Genomic DNA, 17,500 nt, shown 5'->3' on the forward strand with positions numbered 1-17,500 from the left:
AAGGCGGGTCATGAGTGCCAGTCGGTCAGTTCGGGAGAAGGGGAGGGTACTCGGAGGCCCGCCGGGAGCAGACGGGGGTCCGGAAGCTGAGGGGGGTGAAGGACGGCGGCCGGGAGCAGACGGCCGTCCCCGGGAGGGGGTGTTCGTTCACGTGCGGACGCCGGGAGCAGGCGGCCGTCACGCGATTCTGCCAACCGTTCCTACCGGCCTGTGTTTAAGGAGGCGGCCGGTCCTCCGTCCTTGGATGGATAAGATTCGCAGATTTTCGCCCGGCCTGTGTTTAAGGAGGCGGCCGGTTCCCTCCTTCCTTCCTTTCTTGGATGTATAACATTCGCAGATTTTCGCCCGGCCGGTGGTTTAAGGAGGCGGCCGGTCCTCCCTCCTTGGATGTATAACATTCGCAGATTTTCGCCCGGCCTATGTTTAGTGAGGCGACCGGTCCTCCCTCCTTGGATGTATAACATTCGCATATTTTCGCCCGGCCGGTGGTTTAAGGAGGCGGCCGGTCCTCCCTCCTTGGATGTATAACATTCGCAGATTTTCGCCCGGCCTATGTTTAGTGAGGCGACCGGTCCTCCGTGGAGAGCGACCCGCAAGTGGGGAGGAACCGTCCACCCAACGCCGGCGCGAGCCGGGGCCGGTGGGGGCCCTACCAAGGCGGGTCTCATTGCCTGTCGGTCAGTTCGGGAGAAGGTGGGGGTACTCGGAGGCCCGCCGGGAGCAGACGGGGGTCCGGAAGGTGAGGGGGTGAAGGACGGCGGTCGGGAGCAGACGGCCGTCCCCGGGAGGGGGTGTTCGTTCACGTGCGGACGCCGGGAGCAGGCGGCCGTCACGCAATTCTGCCAACCGTTCCCACCGGCCTGTGTTTAAGGAGGCGGCCGGTCCTCCACGAGAAGAATTCTGCCAAACGTTCCACCGGCCTGTGTTTAAGGAGGCGGCCGGTCCTCCCCGTCGTTCCGCCGGCTTGTGTTTAAGGAGGCGGCCGGTCCTCCACGAGAAGAATTCTGCCAAACGTTCCACCGGCCTGTGTTTAAGGAGGCGGCCGGTCCTCCCCGTCGTTCCGCCGGCTTGTGTTTAAGGAGGCGGCCGGTCCTCCACTATTCCTTCCTTGGATGGAAAGCATGTAGCACTTTGAAAATTTTCGAGCACTGTGACACTTTGAAAATTTTCGAGAGTTTTTGTACTTAGAAAATTTTTCGCTCTTGCACTTCCAGAGTGCTTTGCGGTAGCTCCTAGGTTCGCTGTCCGAGCATGTGAACACTTTTTGGGGGGGAACACATCGCTAGAGACACCAGCCGCCTGGTTCTCGGGGCCAAAACTTGTGTTCCCCACACTCGTTCTGACTATATTTTGCGATTTGGGGGTAAAGGTAATGAGTACAGTGACTAGGGGGACCAACTCATCGTACTCTGGCGCACCAACAGACCAAAGCTGGTACTGCACTTACCCCTGGTACCCCAACGCCTGGTACCTGACGGGCGAGAGGCTGATTTTTCGCTATTTGCGGCCGACCGAGGGAACCAGACAAAGCGGACACTTTACGGCGCAAGAGCCGTTGGCACTTAGAAATTTTTCGACAAAGTTGGCGCGAGCTCCAGAAGGAGAGGCTGATTTTTCGCTATTTGTGGCCGACCGAGGGAACCAGGCAAAGCGGACACTTTACGGCGCAAGAGCCGTTGGCACTTAGAAATTTTTTGACAAAGTTGGCGCGAGCTCCAGAAGGAGAGGCTGATTTTTCGCTATTTGTGGCCGACCGAGGGAACCAGGCAAAGCGGACACTTTACGGCGCAAGAGCCGTTGGCACTTAGAAAATATTCGCCAAAGTTGGCACGAGCTCCAGAAGGAGAGGCTGATTTTTCGCTATTTGTGGCCGACCGAGGGAACCAGACAAAGCGGACACATTACGGCGCAAGAGCCGTTGGCACTTAGAAAATATTCGCCAAAGTTGGCACGAGCTCCAGAAGGAGAGGCTGATTTTTCGCTATTTGTGGCCGACCGAGGGAACCAGACAAAGCGGACACTTTACGGCGCAAGAGCCGTTGGCACTTGCGCGAGCTCCAGAAGGAGAGGCTGATTTTTCGCTATTTGTGGCCGACCGAGGGAACCAGACAAAGCGGACACTTTACGGCGCAAGAGCCGTTGGCACTTAGAAAATATTCGCCAAAGTTGGCGCGAGCTCCAGAAGGAGAGGCTGATTTTTCGCTATTTGTGGCCGACCGAGGGAACCAGGCAAAGCGGACACATTACGGCGCAAGAGCCGTTGGCACTTAGGCGAGCTCCAGAAGGAGAGGCTGATTTTTCGCTATTTGTGGCCGACCGAGGGAACCAGGCAAAGCGGACACATTACGGCGCAAGAGCCGTTGGCACTTAGGCGAGCTCCAGAAGGAGAGGCTGATTTTTCGCCGTTTGTGGCCGACCGAGGGAACCAGGCAAAGCGGACACATTACGGCGCAAGAGCCGTTGGCACTTAGGCGAGCTCCAGAAGGAGAGGCTGATTTTTCGCTATTTGTGGCCGACCGAGGGAACCAGGCAAAGCGGACACATTACGGCGCAAGAGCCGTTGGCACTTAGGCGAGCTCCAGAAGGAGAGGCTGATTTTTCGCTATTTGTGGCCGACCGAGGGAACCAGGCAAAGCGGACACATTACGGCGCAAGAGCCGTTGGCACTTAGGCGAGCTCCAGAAGGAGAGGCTGGTTTTTCGCTATTTGTGGCCGACCGAGGGAACCAGGCAAAGCGGACACATTACGGCGCAAGAGCCGTTGGCACTTAGGCGAGCTCCAGAAGGAGAGGCTGATTTTTCGCTATTTGTGGCCGACCGAGGGAACCAGGCAAAGCGGACACATTACGGCGCAAGAGCCGTTGGCACTTAGGCGAGCTCCAGAAGGAGAGGCTGATTTTTCGCCGTTTGTGGCCGACCGAGGGAACCAGGCAAAGCGGACACATTACGGCGCAAGAGCCGTTGGCACTTAGGCGAGCTCCAGAAGGAGAGGCTGGTTTTTCGCTATTTGTGGCCGACCGAGGGAACCAGGCAAAGCGGACACATTACGGCGCAAGAGCCGTTGGCACTTAGGCGAGCTCCAGAAGGAGAGGCTGATTTTTCGCCGTTTGTGGCCGACCGAGGGAACCAGGCAAAGCGGACACATTACGGCGCAAGAGCCGTTGGCACTTAGGCGAGCTCCAGAAGGAGAGGCTGGTTTTTCGCTATTTGTGGCCGACCGAGGGAACCAGGCAAAGCGGACACATTACGGCGCAAGAGCCGTTGGCACTTAGGCGAGCTCCAGAAGGAGAGGCTGATTTTTCGCCGTTTGTGGCCGACCGAGGGAACCAGGCAAAGCGGACACATTACGGCGCAAGAGCCGTTGGCACTTAGGCGAGCTCCAGAAGGAGAGGCTGGTTTTTCGCTATTTGTGGCCGACCGAGGGAACCAGGCAAAGCGGACACATTACGGCGCAAGAGCCGTTGGCACTTAGGCGAGCTCCAGAAGGAGAGGCTGATTTTTCGCCGTTTGTGGCCGACCGAGGGAACCAGGCAAAGCGGACACATTACGGCGCAAGAGCCGTTGGCACTTAGGCGAGCTCCAGAAGGAGAGGCTGGTTTTTCGCTATTTGTGGCCGACCGAGGGAACCAGGCAAAGCGGACACATTACGGCGCAAGAGCCGTTGGCACTTAGGCGAGCTCCAGAAGGAGAGGCTGATTTTTCGCCGTTTGTGGCCGACCGAGGGAACCAGGCAAAGCGGACACATTACGGCGCAAGAGCCGTTGGCACTTAGGCGAGCTCCAGAAGGAGAGGCTGGTTTTTCGCTATTTGTGGCCGACCGAGGGAACCAGGCAAAGCGGACACATTACGGCGCAAGAGCCGTTGGCACTTAGGCGAGCTCCAGAAGGAGAGGCTGATTTTTCGCCGTTTGTGGCCGACCGAGGGAACCAGGCAAAGCGGACACATTACGGCGCAAGAGCCGTTGGCACTTAGGCGAGCTCCAGAAGGAGAGGCTGGTTTTTCGCTATTTGTGGCCGACCGAGGGAACCAGGCAAAGCGGACACATTACGGCGCAAGAGCCGTTGGCACTTAGGCGAGCTCCAGAAGGAGAGGCTGATTTTTCGCCGTTTGTGGCCGACCGAGGGAACCAGGCAAAGCGGACACATTACGGCGCAAGAGCCGTTGGCACTTAGGCGAGCTCCAGAAGGAGAGGCTGGTTTTTCGCTATTTGTGGCCGACCGAGGGAACCAGGCAAAGCGGACACATTACGGCGCAAGAGCCGTTGGCACTTAGGCGAGCTCCAGAAGGAGAGGCTGATTTTTCGCCGTTTGTGGCCGACCGAGGGAACCAGGCAAAGCGGACACATTACGGCGCAAGAGCCGTTGGCACTTAGGCGAGCTCCAGAAGGAGAGGCTGGTTTTTCGCTATTTGTGGCCGACCGAGGGAACCAGGCAAAGCGGACACATTACGGCGCAAGAGCCGTTGGCACTTAGGCGAGCTCCAGAAGGAGAGGCTGGTTTTTCGCTATTTGTGGCCGACCGAGGGAACCAGGCAAAGCGGACACATTACGGCGCAAGAGCCGTTGGCACTTAGGCGAGCTCCAGAAGGAGAGGCTGATTTTTCGCCGTTTGTGGCCGACCGAGGGAACCAGGCAAAGCGGACACATTACGGCGCAAGAGCCGTTGGCACTTAGGCGAGCTCCAGAAGGAGAGGCTGGTTTTTCGCTATTTGTGGCCGACCGAGGGAACCAGGCAAAGCGGACACATTACGGCGCAAGAGCCGTTGGCACTTAGGCGAGCTCCAGAAGGAGAGGCTGATTTTTCGCCGTTTGTGGCCGACCGAGGGAACCAGGCAAAGCGGACACATTACGGCGCAAGAGCCGTTGGCACTTAGGCGAGCTCCAGAAGGAGAGGCTGGTTTTTCGCTATTTGTGGCCGACCGAGGGAACCAGGCAAAGCGGACACATTACGGCGCAAGAGCCGTTGGCACTTAGAAAATATTCGCCAAAGTTGGCACGAGCTCCAGAAGGAGAGGCTGATTTTTCGCTATTTGTGGCCGACCGAGGGAACCAGGCAAAGCGGACACATTACGGCGCAAGAGCCGTTGGCACTTAGGCGAGCTCCAGAAGGAGAGGCTGATTTTTCGCCGTTCGTGGCCGACCGAGGGAACCAGGCAAAGCGGACACATTACGGCGCAAGAGCCGTTGGCACTTAGAAAATATTCGCCAAAGTTGGCACGAGCTCCAGAATGAGAGGCTGATTTTTCGCCGTTTGTGGCCGACCGAGGGAACCAGGCAAAGCGGACACATTACGGCGCAAGAGCCGTTGGCACTTAGGCGAGCTCCAGAAGGAGAGGCTGATTTTTTCGCTATTTGTGGCCGACCGAGGGAACCAGGCAAAGCGGACACATTACGGCGCAAGAGCCGTTGGCACTTAGAAAATATTCGCCAAAGTTGGCACGAGCTCCAGAATGAGAGGCTGATTTTTCGCCGTTTGTGGCCGACCGAGGGAACCAGACAAAGCGGACACATTACGGCGCAAGAGCCGTTGGCACTTAGGCGAGCTCCAGAAGGAGAGGCTGATTTTTTCGCTATTTGTGGCCGACCGAGGGAACCAGGCAAAGCGGACACATTACGGCGCAAGAGCCGTTGGCACTTAGAAAATATTCGCCAAAGTTGGCACGAGCTCCAGAATGAGAGGCTGATTTTTCGCCGTTTGTGGCCGACCGAGGGAACCAGGCAAAGCGGACACATTACGGCGCAAGAGCCGTTGGCACTTAGGCGAGCTCCAGAAGGAGAGGCTGATTTTTTCGCTATTTGTGGCCGACCGAGGGAACCAGGCAAAGCGGACACATTACGGCGCAAGAGCCGTTGGCACTTAGAAAATATTCGCCAAAGTTGGCACGAGCTCCAGAATGAGAGGCTGATTTTTCGCCGTTTGTGGCCGACCGAGGGAACCAGACAAAGCGGACACATTACGGCGCAAGAGCCGTTGGCACTTAGGCGAGCTCCAGAAGGAGAGGCTGATTTTTCGCTATTTGTGGCCGACCGAGGGAACCAGGCAAAGCGGACACTTTACGGCGCAAGAGCCGTTGGCACTTAGAAAATATTCGCCAAAGTTGGCACGAGCTCCAGAAGGAGAGGCTGATTTTTCGCCGTTTGTGGCCGACCGAGGGAACCAGACAAAGCGGACACATTACGGCGCAAGAGCCGTTGGCACTTAGGCGAGCTCCAGAAGGAGAGGCTGATTTTTCGCTATTTGTGGCCGACCGAGGGAACCAGGCAAAGCGGACACTTTACGGCGCAAGAGCCGTTGGCACTTAGAAAATATTCGCCAAAGTTGGCGCGAGCTCCAGAAGGAGAGGCTGATTTTTCGCCGTTTGTGGCCGACCGAGGGAACCAGACAAAGCGGACACATTACGGCGCAAGAGCCGTTGGCACTTAGGCGAGCTCCAGAAGGAGAGGCTGATTTTTCGCTATTTGTGGCCGACCGAGGGAACCAGGCAAAGCGGACACTTTACGGCGCAAGAGCCGTTGGCACTTAGAAAATATTCGCCAAAGTTGGCGCGAGCTCCAGAAGGAGAGGCTGATTTTTCGCCGTTTGTGGCCGACCGAGGGAACCAGACAAAGCGGACACATTACGGCGCAAGAGCCGTTGGCACTTAGAATATTTTTGCCAAAGTTGGCGCGAGCTCCAGAAGGAGAGGCTGATTTTTCGCCGTTCGTGGCCGACCGAGGGAACCAGGCAAAGCGGACACATTACGGCGCAAGAGCCGTTGGCACTTAGAAAATATTCGCCAAAGTTGGCGCGAGCTCCAGAAGGAGAGGCTGATTTTTCGCCGTTCGTGGCCGACCGAGGGAACCAGGCAAAGCGGACACATTACGGCGCAAGAGCCGTTGGCACTTAGAAAATATTCGCCAAAGTTGGCGCGAGCTCCAGAAGGAGAGGCTGATTTTTCGCCGTTCGTGGCCGACCGAGGGAACCAGGCAAAGCGGACACATTACGGCGCAAGAGCCGTTGGCACTTAGAAAATATTCGCCAAAGTTGGCGCGAGCTCCAGAAGGAGAGGCTGATTTTTCGCCGTTCGTGGCCGACCGAGGGAACCAGACAAAGCGGACACATTACGGCGCAAGAGCCGTTGGCACTTAGAAAATATTCGCCAAAGTTGGCGCGAGCTCCAGAAGGAGAGGCTGATTTTTCGCCGTTCGTGGCCGACCGAGGGAACCAGACAAAGCGGACACATTACGGCGCAAGAGCCGTTGGCACTTAGAAAATATTCGCCAAAGTTGGCGCGAGCTCCAGAAGGAGAGGCTGATTTTTCGCTGTTTGTGGCCGACCGAGGGAACCAGACAAAGCGGACACATTACGGCGCAAGAGCCGTTGGCACTTAGAAAATATTTGCCAAAGTTGGCGCGAGCTCCAGAAGGAGAGGCTGATTTTTCGCCATTCGTGGCCGACCGAGGGAACCAGACAAAGCGGACACATTACGGCGCAAGAGCCGTTGGCACTTAGAAAATATTCGCCAAAGTTGGCGCGAGCTCCAGAAGGAGAGGCTGATTTTTCGCTGTTTGTGGCCGACCGAGGGAACCAGACAAAGCGGACACATTACGGCGCAAGAGCCGTTGGCACTTAGAAAATATTTGCCAAAGTTGGCGCGAGCTCCAGAAGGAGAGGCTGATTTTTCGCCATTCGTGGCCGACCGAGGGAACCAGACAAAGCGGACAGCTTGTGCGGCAGCCCACGCTGGCACTTAGAAAATATTCTGAAATTCTCACCGACTTCCGTGGTGGAGAGGCCGAATTTTTGCGATTCGGGTCCGAAAGGAGAACCGTCGCAATTCGGACAGCTTGTGCGGCAGCCCACGCTGGCACTTAGAAAATATTCTGAAATTCTCACCGACCTCCGTGGTGGAGAGGCCGGATTTTCGACATTCGGATCCGACCGGGGAACCGTCGCCACTCGGACAAGTTGTGCGGCAGCCCACGCTCGCACTTAGAAAATATTCTGAAATTCTCACCGACCTCCGTGGTGGAGAGGCCGAATTTTCGACATTCGTGGCCGACCGGGGAACCGTCGCCACTCGGACAACTTGTGCGGCAGCCCTCGGTGATTTTAGGACCGCTTTTTCACCCTCGCTGTCCGACCGGAGAACCGTCGTAGCTCGGACAGTTCGTGTGCCAGCATCCGCTGGCACTTAGAAAATTTTAAAAAAGAAAAAAATAGTCTTCTGCATATACGTTCTGACTATATTTTGCGATTAGGGGGTAAAGGTAATGAGTACAGTGACTAGGGGGACCAACTCATCGTACTCTGGCGCACCAACACGCCAAGGTTGGTACTGCACTTAGGCTGATTTTTGCGCTATTCGCGGCCGACCGGGGAACCAGCGCGGAGCGGACACATTACGGCGAATGAGCCGTTGGCACTTAGAAAATTTTTGAGCTTTTTTCGAACTTCCGTGAGGCTGATTTTGCGCTATTCGCGGCCGACCGGGGAACCAGCGCGGAGCGGACACATTACGGCGAATGAGCCGTTGGCACTTAGAAAATTTTTGAGCTTTTTTCGAACTTCCGTGAGGCTGATTTTGCGCTATTCGCGGCCGACCGGGGAACCAGCGCGGAGCGGACACATTACGGCGAATGAGCCGTTGGCACTTAGAAAATTTTTGAGCTTTTTTCGAACTTCCGTGAGGCTGATTTTGCGCTATTCGCGGCCGACCGGGGAACCAGCGCGGAGCGGACACATTACGGCGAATGAGCCGTTGGCACTTAGAAAATTTTTGAGCTTTTTTCGGACTTCCGTGTGGAGCTTTGGGGCCGTTCCGCCTAACTTTTTATGCCCGATTAGGCTTCCAGGGAGGCGGCTAAGCATTATTGACCAATCATGGAGCTTTTTTGGGACTTCCGTGTGGAGCTTTGGGGCCGTTCCGCCTAACTTTTTATGCCCGATTAGGCTTCCAGGGAGGCGGCTAAGCATTATTGACCAATCATGGAGCTTTTTTGGGACTTCCGTGTGGAGCTTTGGAGCCGTTCCGCCTAACTTTTTATGCCCGATTAGGCTTCCAGGGAGGCGGCTAAGCATTATTGACCAATCATGGAGCTTTTTTGGGACTTCCGTGTGGAGCTTTGGGGCCGTTCCGCCTAGCTTTTTATGCCCGATTAGGCTTCCAGGGAGGCGGCTAAGCATTATTGACCAATCATGGAGCTTTTTTGGGACTTCCGTGTGGAGCTTTGGGGCCGTTCCGCCTAACTTTTTATGCCCGATTAGGCTTCCAGGGAGGCGGCTAAGCATTATTGACCAATCATGGAGCTTTTTTGGGACTTCCGTGTGGAGCTTTGGGGCCGTTCCGCCTAGCTTTTTATGCCCGATTAGGCTTCCAGGGAGGCGGCTAAGCATTATTGACCAATCATGGAGCTTTTTTGGGACTTCCGTGTGGAGCTTTGGGGCCGTTCCGCCTAACTTTTTATGCCCGATTAGGCTTCCAGGGAGGCGGCTAAGCATTATTGACCAATCATGGAGCTTTTTTGGGACTTCCGTGTGGAGCTTTGGGGCCGTTCCGCCTAGCTTTTTATGCCCGATTAGGCTTCCAGGGAGGCGGCTAAGCATTATTGACCAATCATGGAGCTTTTTTGGGACTTCCGTGTGGAGCTTTGGGGCCGTTCCGCCTAACTTTTTATGCCCGATTAGGCTTCCAGGGAGGCGGCTAAGCATTATTGACCAATCATGGAGCTTTTTTGGGACTTCCGTGTGGAGCTTTGGGGCCGTTCCGCCTAGCTTTTTATGCCCGATTAGGCTTCCAGGGAGGCGGCTAAGCATTATTGACCAATCATGGAGCTTTTTTGGGACTTCCGTGTGGAGCTTTGGGGCCGTTCCGCCTAGCTTTTTATGCCCGATTAGGCTTCCAGGGAGGCGGCTAAGCATTATTGACCAATCATGGAGCTTTTTTGGGACTTCCAGCCGGTGCTTTGGGGGCCTTCCCCCTCACTTTCTACGCCCGATTGGGCTTCCAGGGACGCGGCTAAGCATTTTTAACAGAAATGGAGCTTTTTGAGGACCTCCACACGGAGCTCCAGGGCCGGTCCGCCTCACTTTTTACGCCCGATTACGCTTCCAGGGACGCGGCTAAGCATTTTTAACACGTTATGGAGCTTTTTGAGGACCTCCACACGGAGCTCCAGGGCCGGTCCGCCTCACTTTTTACGCCCGATTAGATTTGCATAATAATTTGGAACACGGTGCCGTGTTCCAAATTATTATGCGGGCTGGTGCTTGGGGCTGGCGTCCGCCTATAGTGGTTTAATTTCGGGAGGAAGATTCATTTTCGTCCCAAGCCCGCCGCTGGAGAAAATCTTAGGTACCAGGAGTGGATTTTTTTTGTCCACTCAGGAGGGGGACGTTGACTGGTTCGGTGTCCGGGGGAAAGTGCTCTTTTCTCGGCCAGGAGAAAGATGAGACTCCGAGCCCGCCGCTGGAGAAAATTTTAGGTACCAGGAGCGGATTTTTTTTTCTCCAGGGGCGTTCCGCCTAACATTTTACGCCCGATTACGCTTCCAGGGACGCGGCTAAGCATTTTTAACACGTTATGGAGCTTTTTGAGGACCTCCACACGGAGCTCCAGGGCCGGTCCGCCTCACTTTTTACGCCCGATTACGCTTCCAGGGACGCGGCTAAGCATTTTTGACCAATCATGGAGCTTTTTTGGGACTTCCAGCCGGTGCTTTGGGGGCCTTCCCCCTCACTTTCTACGCCCGATTGGGCTTCCAGGGACGCGGCTAAGCATTTTTAACAGAAATGGAGCTTTTTGCGGAGCTCCAGCCGGTGCCACCGGCAGGCCGTGCACGCGGACGAGATGACCGAAAGAAGCTCCAGGAGAGCGGATGGACGCTTTTTAAGCACCGAGGCGGAGATCGCGGAGCTTTAATAGACTTCCAGCGGGCCCAAAGCGGCCAGGCAGACGGCGCAGCGCGACCTGGTACCTCGCACGGGACGCATCGCCCCCCCCGCGCACAGTTCCAGGGGGCCGGGATGACGTTTCAAAGCTGCCGCTGCAGCTGCGGCGGGGAGTGGCCTCCCTCCGGTGGACACGACGAGTAAATGACACCGGCCGCTGACGCAAACCCACGCCCGGCAGGAGAGCTCGGAAGGCGGCTAAGATTTCAAGGAAGACCCCCCCTGCGCAGACCTCCACTAGGCCGGGATGACTGTTCAGCTGCGGCGGGGAGTGGCCTCCCTCCGGTCGGCACGACGAGTAAATGACACCGGCCGCTGACGCAAACCCACGCCCGGCAGGAGAGCTCGGAAGGCGGCTAAGATTTCAAGGAAGACCCCCCCTGCGCAGACCTCCACTAGGCCGGGATGACTGTTCAGCTGCGGCGGGGAGTGGCCTCCCTCCGGTCGGCACGACGAGTAAATGACACCGGCCGCTGACGCAAACCCACGCCCGGCAGGAGAGCTCGGAAGGCGGCTAAGATTTCAAGGAAGACCCCCCCTGCGCAGACCTCCACTAGGCCGGGATGACTGTTCAGCTGTAGCGGGGAGTGGCCTCCCTCCGGTCGGCACGACGAGTAAATGACACCGGCCGCTGACGCAAACCCACGCCCGGCAGGAGAGCTCGGAAGGCGGCTAAGATTTCAAGGAAGACCCCCCCTGCGCAGACCTCCACTAGGCCGGGATGACTGTTCAGCTGCGGCGGGGAGTGGCCTCCCTCCGGTCGGCACGACGAGTAAATGACACCGGCCGCTGACGCAAACCCACGCCCGGCAGGAGAGCTCGGAAGGCGGCTAAGATTTCAAGGAAGACCCCCCCTGCGCAGACCTCCACTAGGCCGGGATGACTGTTCAGCTGCGGCGGGGAGTGGCCTCCCTCCGGTCGGCACGACGAGTAAATGACACCGGCCGCTGACGCAAACCCACGCCCGGCAGGAGAGCTCGGAAGGCGGCTAAGATTTCAAGGAAGACCCCCCCTGCGCAGACCTCCACTAGGCCGGGATGACTGTTCAGCTGCGGCGGGGAGTGGCCTCCCTCCGGTCGGCACGACGAGTAAATGACACCGGCCGCTGACGCAAACCCACGCCCGGCAGGAGAGCTCGGAAGGCGGCTAAGATTTCAAGGAAGACCCCCCCTGCGCAGACCTCCACTAGGCCGGGATGACTGTTCAGCTGCGGCGGGGAGTGGCCTCCCTCCGGTCGGCACGACGAGTAAATGACACCGGCCGCTGACGCAAACCCACGCCCGGCAGGAGAGCTCGGAAGGCGGCTAAGATTTCAAGGAAGACCCCCCCTGCGCAGACCTCCACTAGGCCGGGATGACTGTTCAGCTGCGGCGGGGAGTGGCCTCCCTCCGGTCGGCACGACGAGTAAATGACACCGGCCGCTGACGCAAACCCACGCCCGGCAGGAGAGCTCGGAAGGCGGCTAAGATTTCAAGGAAGACCCCCCCTGCGCAGACCTCCACTAGGCCGGGATGACTGTTCAGCTGTGGCGGGGAGTGGCCTCCCTCCGGTCGGCACGACGAGTAAATGACACCGGCCGCTGACGCAAACCCACGCCCGGCAGGAGAGCTCGGAAGGCGGCTAAGATTTCAAGGAAGACCCCCCCTGCGCAGACCTCCACTAGGCCGGGATGACTGTTCAGCTGTAGCGGGGAGTGGCCTCCCTCCGGTCGGCACGACGAGTAAATGACACCGGCCGCTGACGCAAACCCACGCCCGGCAGGAGAGCTCGGAAGGCGGCTAAGATTTCAAGGAAGACCCCCCCTGCGCAGACCTCCACTAGGCCGGGATGACTGTTCAGCTGCGGCGGGGAGTGGCCTCCCTCCGGTCGGCACGACGAGTACACTGTGTTCCAAATTATTATGCAAATTGTATTTATGTGTCAGAAAGATTAAATTTTTTGTTTTTCAATTAAACTCATGGACGGTATTCCGTGTCAGGGCTCTTTGGATAACTGAGATCAATTTCAGACACCGGTGATGATTACCGGCCAGTTGAGCCCACATTAAGGAGAAACTACTCAAGAATGGCGTTCCACATTATTAAGCAGATGATTTGAAGTTCGCTTTGAGCAGTGGCGGACGCCAACCCACGACCGGTGGGAGAGCTCGGAGGGCGGATGGGCTTTCAAGGAAGCCCCCCAGGCCGGTCCCACTCGCACTTAGAATTTTTTTTTTTTTTGGCTTCCATAATGTACCGGGCGCGGACGCGAAACCCACGCCGGGCAGGAGAGCTCGAAAGGCGGCTAAGCATTCAAGGAAGCACCGTCTGGAGCTTCAGAGCCGTTCCGCCTGACTTTTAACGTAGAGTACCGGGCGCAAACCACTAACTCAAGCCCGGCATGGCAGCTCGAAAGGCGGCTAAGCATTCAAGGAAGCACCGTCTGGAGCTTCAGAGCCGTTCCGCCTGACTTTTAACGTAGAGTACCGGGCGCAAACCACTAACTCAAGCCCGGCATGGCAGCTCGAAAGGCGGCTAAGCATTCAAGGAAGCACCGTCTGGAGCTTCAGAGCCGTTCCGCCTGACTTTTAACGTAGAGTACCGGGCGCAAACCACTAACTCAAGCCCGGCATGGCAGCTCGAAAGGCGGCTAAGCATTCAAGGAAGCACCGTCTGGAGCTTCAGAGCCGTTCCGCCTGACTTTTAACGTAGAGTACCGGGCGCAAACCACTAACTCAAGCCCGGCATGGCAGCTCGAAAGGCGGCTAAGCATTCAAGGAAGCACCGTCTGGAGCTTCAGAGCCGTTCCGCCTGACTTTTAACGTAGAGTACCGGGCGCAAACCACTAACTCAAGCCCGGCATGGCAGCTCGAAAGGCGGCTAAGCATTCAAGGAAGCACCGTCTGGAGCTTCAGAGCCGTTCCGCCTGACTTTTAACGTAGAGTACCGGGCGCAAACCACTAACTCAAGCCCGGCATGGCAGCTCGAAAGGCGGCTAAGCATTCAAGGAAGCACCGTCTGGAGCTTCAGAGCCGTTCCGCCTGACTTTTAACGTAGAGTACCGGGCGCAAACCACTAACTCAAGCCCGGCATGGCAGCTCGAAAGGCGGCTAAGCATTCAAGGAAGCACCGTCTGGAGCTTCAGAGCCGTTCCGCCTGACTTTTAACGTAGAGTACCGGGCGCAAACCACTAACTCAAGCCCGGCATGGCAGCTCGAAAGGCGGCTAAGCATTCAAGGAAGCACCGTCTGGAGCTTCAGAGCCGTTCCGCCTGACTTTTAACGTAGAGTACCGGGCGCAAACCACTAACTCAAGCCCGGCATGGCAGCTCGAAAGGCGGCTAAGCATTCAAGGAAGCACCGTCTGGAGCTTCAGAGCCGTTCCGCCTGACTTTTAACGTAGAGTACCGGGCGCAAACCACTAACTCAAGCCCGGCATGGCAGCTCGAAAGGCGGCTAAGCATTCAAGGAAGCACCGTCTGGAGCTTCAGAGCCGTTCCGCCTGACTTTTAACGTAGAGTACCGGGCGCAAACCACTAACTCAAGCCCGGCATGGCAGCTCGAAAGGCGGCTAAGCATTCAAGGAAGCACCGTCTGGAGCTTCAGAGCCGTTCCGCCTGACTTTTAACGTAGAGTACCGGGCGCAAACCACTAACTCAAGCCCGGCATGGCAGCTCGAAAGGCGGCTAAGCATTCAAGGAAGCACCGTCTGGAGCTTCAGAGCCGTTCCGCCTGACTTTTAACGTAGAGTACCGGGCGCAAACCACTAACTCAAGCCCGGCATGGCAGCTCGAAAGGCGGCTAAGCATTCAAGGAAGCACCGTCTGGAGCTTCAGAGCCGTTCCGCCTGACTTTTAACGTAGAGTACCGGGCGCAAACCACTAACTCAAGCCCGGCATGGCAGCTCGAAAGGCGGCTAAGCATTCAAGGAAGCACCGTCTGGAGCTTCAGAGCCGTTCCGCCTGACTTTTAACGTAGAGTACCGGGCGCAAACCACTAACTCAAGCCCGGCATGGCAGCTCGAAAGGCGGCTAAGCATTCAAGGAAGCACCGTCTGGAGCTTCAGAGCCGTTCCGCCTGACTTTTAACGTAGAGTACCGGGCGCAAACCACTAACTCAAGCCCGGCATGGCAGCTCGAAAGGCGGCTAAGCATTCAAGGAAGCACCGTCTGGAGCTTCAGAGCCGTTCCGCCTGACTTTTAACGTAGAGTACCGGGCGCAAACCACTAACTCAAGCCCGGCATGGCAGCTCGAAAGGCGGCTAAGCATTCAAGGAAGCACCGTCTGGAGCTTCAGAGCCGTTCCGCCTGACTTTTAACGTAGAGTACCGGGCGCAAACCACTAACTCAAGCCCGGCATGGCAGCTCGAAAGGCGGCTAAGCATTCAAGGAAGCACCGTCTGGAGCTTCAGAGCCGTTCCGCCTGACTTTTAACGTAGAGTACCGGGCGCAAACCACTAACTCAAGCCCGGCATGGCAGCTCGAAAGGCGGCTAAGCATTCAAGGAAGCACCGTCTGGAGCTTCAGAGCCGTTCCGCCTGACTTTTAACGTAGAGTACCGGGCGCAAACCACTAACTCAAGCCCGGCATGGCAGCTCGAAAGGCGGCTAAGCATTCAAGGAAGCACCGTCTGGAGCTTCAGAGCCGTTCCGCCTGACTTTTAACGTAGAGTACCGGGCGCAAACCACTAACTCAAGCCCGGCATGGCAGCTCGAAAGGCGGCTAAGCATTCAAGGAAGCGACGCCGGCCGGTCCGCGGGCCAAATAGGGTCCAGTAAAGTACCGGGCGCAAACCACTAACTCAAGCCCGGCATGGCAGCTCGAAAGGCGGCTAAGCATTCAAGGAAGCGACGCCGGCCGGTCCGCGGGCCAAATAGGGTCCAGTAAAGTACCGGGCGCAAACCACTAACTCAAGCCCGGCATGGCAGCTCGAAAGGCGGCTAAGCATTCAAGGAAGCGACGCCGGCCGGTCCGCGGGCCAAATAGGGTCCAGTAAAGTACCGGGCGCGGCCACTAACGCCTTGTGGCGGTCGCCTTGTGGCGGTCGGGGGGTGGCGGTCGGGGCTGGCGCTTGGGGCCGGTGGCGGTCGCCTTGTGGCGGTCGCCTTGTGGCGGTCGGGGGGTGGCGGTCGGGGCTGGCGCTTGGGGCCAGTGGCGGTCGCCTTGTGGCGGTCGCCTTGTGGCGGTCGCCTTGTGGCGGTCGCCTTGTGGCGGTCGCCTTGTGGCGGTCGGGGGGTGGCGGTCGGGGCTGGCGCTTGGGGCCAGTGGCGGTCGCCTTGTGGCGGTCGCCTTGTGGCGGTCGCCTTGTGGCGGTCGCCTTGTGGCGGTCGCCTTGTGGCGGTCGGGGCTGGCGCTTGGGGCCGGTGGCGGTCGCCTTGTGGCGGTCGCCTTGTGGCGGTCGCCTTGTGGCGGTCGCCTTGTGGCGGTCGGGGGGTGGCGGTCGGGGCTGGCGCTTGGGGCCAGTGGCGGTCGCCTTGTGGCGGTCGCCTTGTGGCGGTCGCCTTGTGGCGGTCGCCTTGTGGCGGTCGCCTTGTGGCGGTCGCCTTGTGGCGGTCGGGGGGTGGCGGTCGGGGCTGGCGCTTGGGGCCGGTGGCGGTCGCCTTGTGGCGGTCGCCTTGTGGCGGTCGGGGGGTGGCGGTCGGGGCTGGCGCTTGGGGCCGGTGGCGGTCGCCTTGTGGCGGTCGCCTTGTGGCGGTCGCCTTGTGGCGGTCGGGGGGTGGCGGTCGGGGCTGGCGCTTGGGGCCGGTGGCGGTCGCCTTGTGGCGGTCGCCTTGTGGCGGTCGCCTTGTGGCGGTCGGGGGGTGGCGGTCGGGGCTGGCGCTTGGGGCTGGCGTCCGCCAATAGTGGTTTAATTTCGGGAGGAAGATTGATTTTCGTCCCAAGCCCGCCGCTGGAGAAAATTTTAGGTACCAGGAGTGGATTTTTTTTGTCCACTCAGGAGGGGGACGTTGGCTGGTTTGGTGTCCGGGGGAAAGTGCTCTTTTCTCGGCCAGGAGAAAGATTAGACTCCCAGCCCGCCGCTGGAGAAAATTCTAGGTACCAGGAGTGGATTTTTTTTGTCCACTCAGGAGGGGGACGTGCTTTGTTGTCCGGGGGAAAGTGCTCTTTTCTCTGCCAGGAGAAAGATTAGACTCCCAGCCCGCCGCTGGAGAAAATCTTAGGTACCAGGAGTGGATTTTTTTTGTCCACTCAGGAGGGGGACGTGCTTTGTTGTCCGGGGAGAGTGCTCTTTTCTCGGCCAGGAGAAAGATTAGACTCCCAGCCCGCCGCTGGAGAAAATTCTAGGTACCAGGAGTGGATTTTTTTTGTCCACTCAGGAGGGGGACGTGCTTTGTTGTCCGGGGGAAAGTGCTCTTTTCTCTGCCAGGAGAAAGATTAGACTCCCAGCCCGCCGCTGGAGAAAATCTTAGGTACCAGGAGTGGATTTTTTTTGTCCACTCAGGAGGGGGACGTGCTTTGTTGTCCGGGGAGAGTGCTCTTTTCTCGGCCAGGAGAAAGATTAGACTCCCAGCCCGCCGCTGGAGAAAATTCTAGGTACCAGGAGTGGATTTTTTTTGTCCACTCAGGAGGGGGACGTGCTTTGTTGTCCGGGGAGAG

This window comes from Syngnathus typhle, linkage group LG9 (assembly GCF_033458585.1).
Source record: "Syngnathus typhle isolate RoL2023-S1 ecotype Sweden linkage group LG9, RoL_Styp_1.0, whole genome shotgun sequence".
Taxonomy (NCBI): Eukaryota; Metazoa; Chordata; class Actinopteri; order Syngnathiformes; family Syngnathidae; genus Syngnathus; species Syngnathus typhle.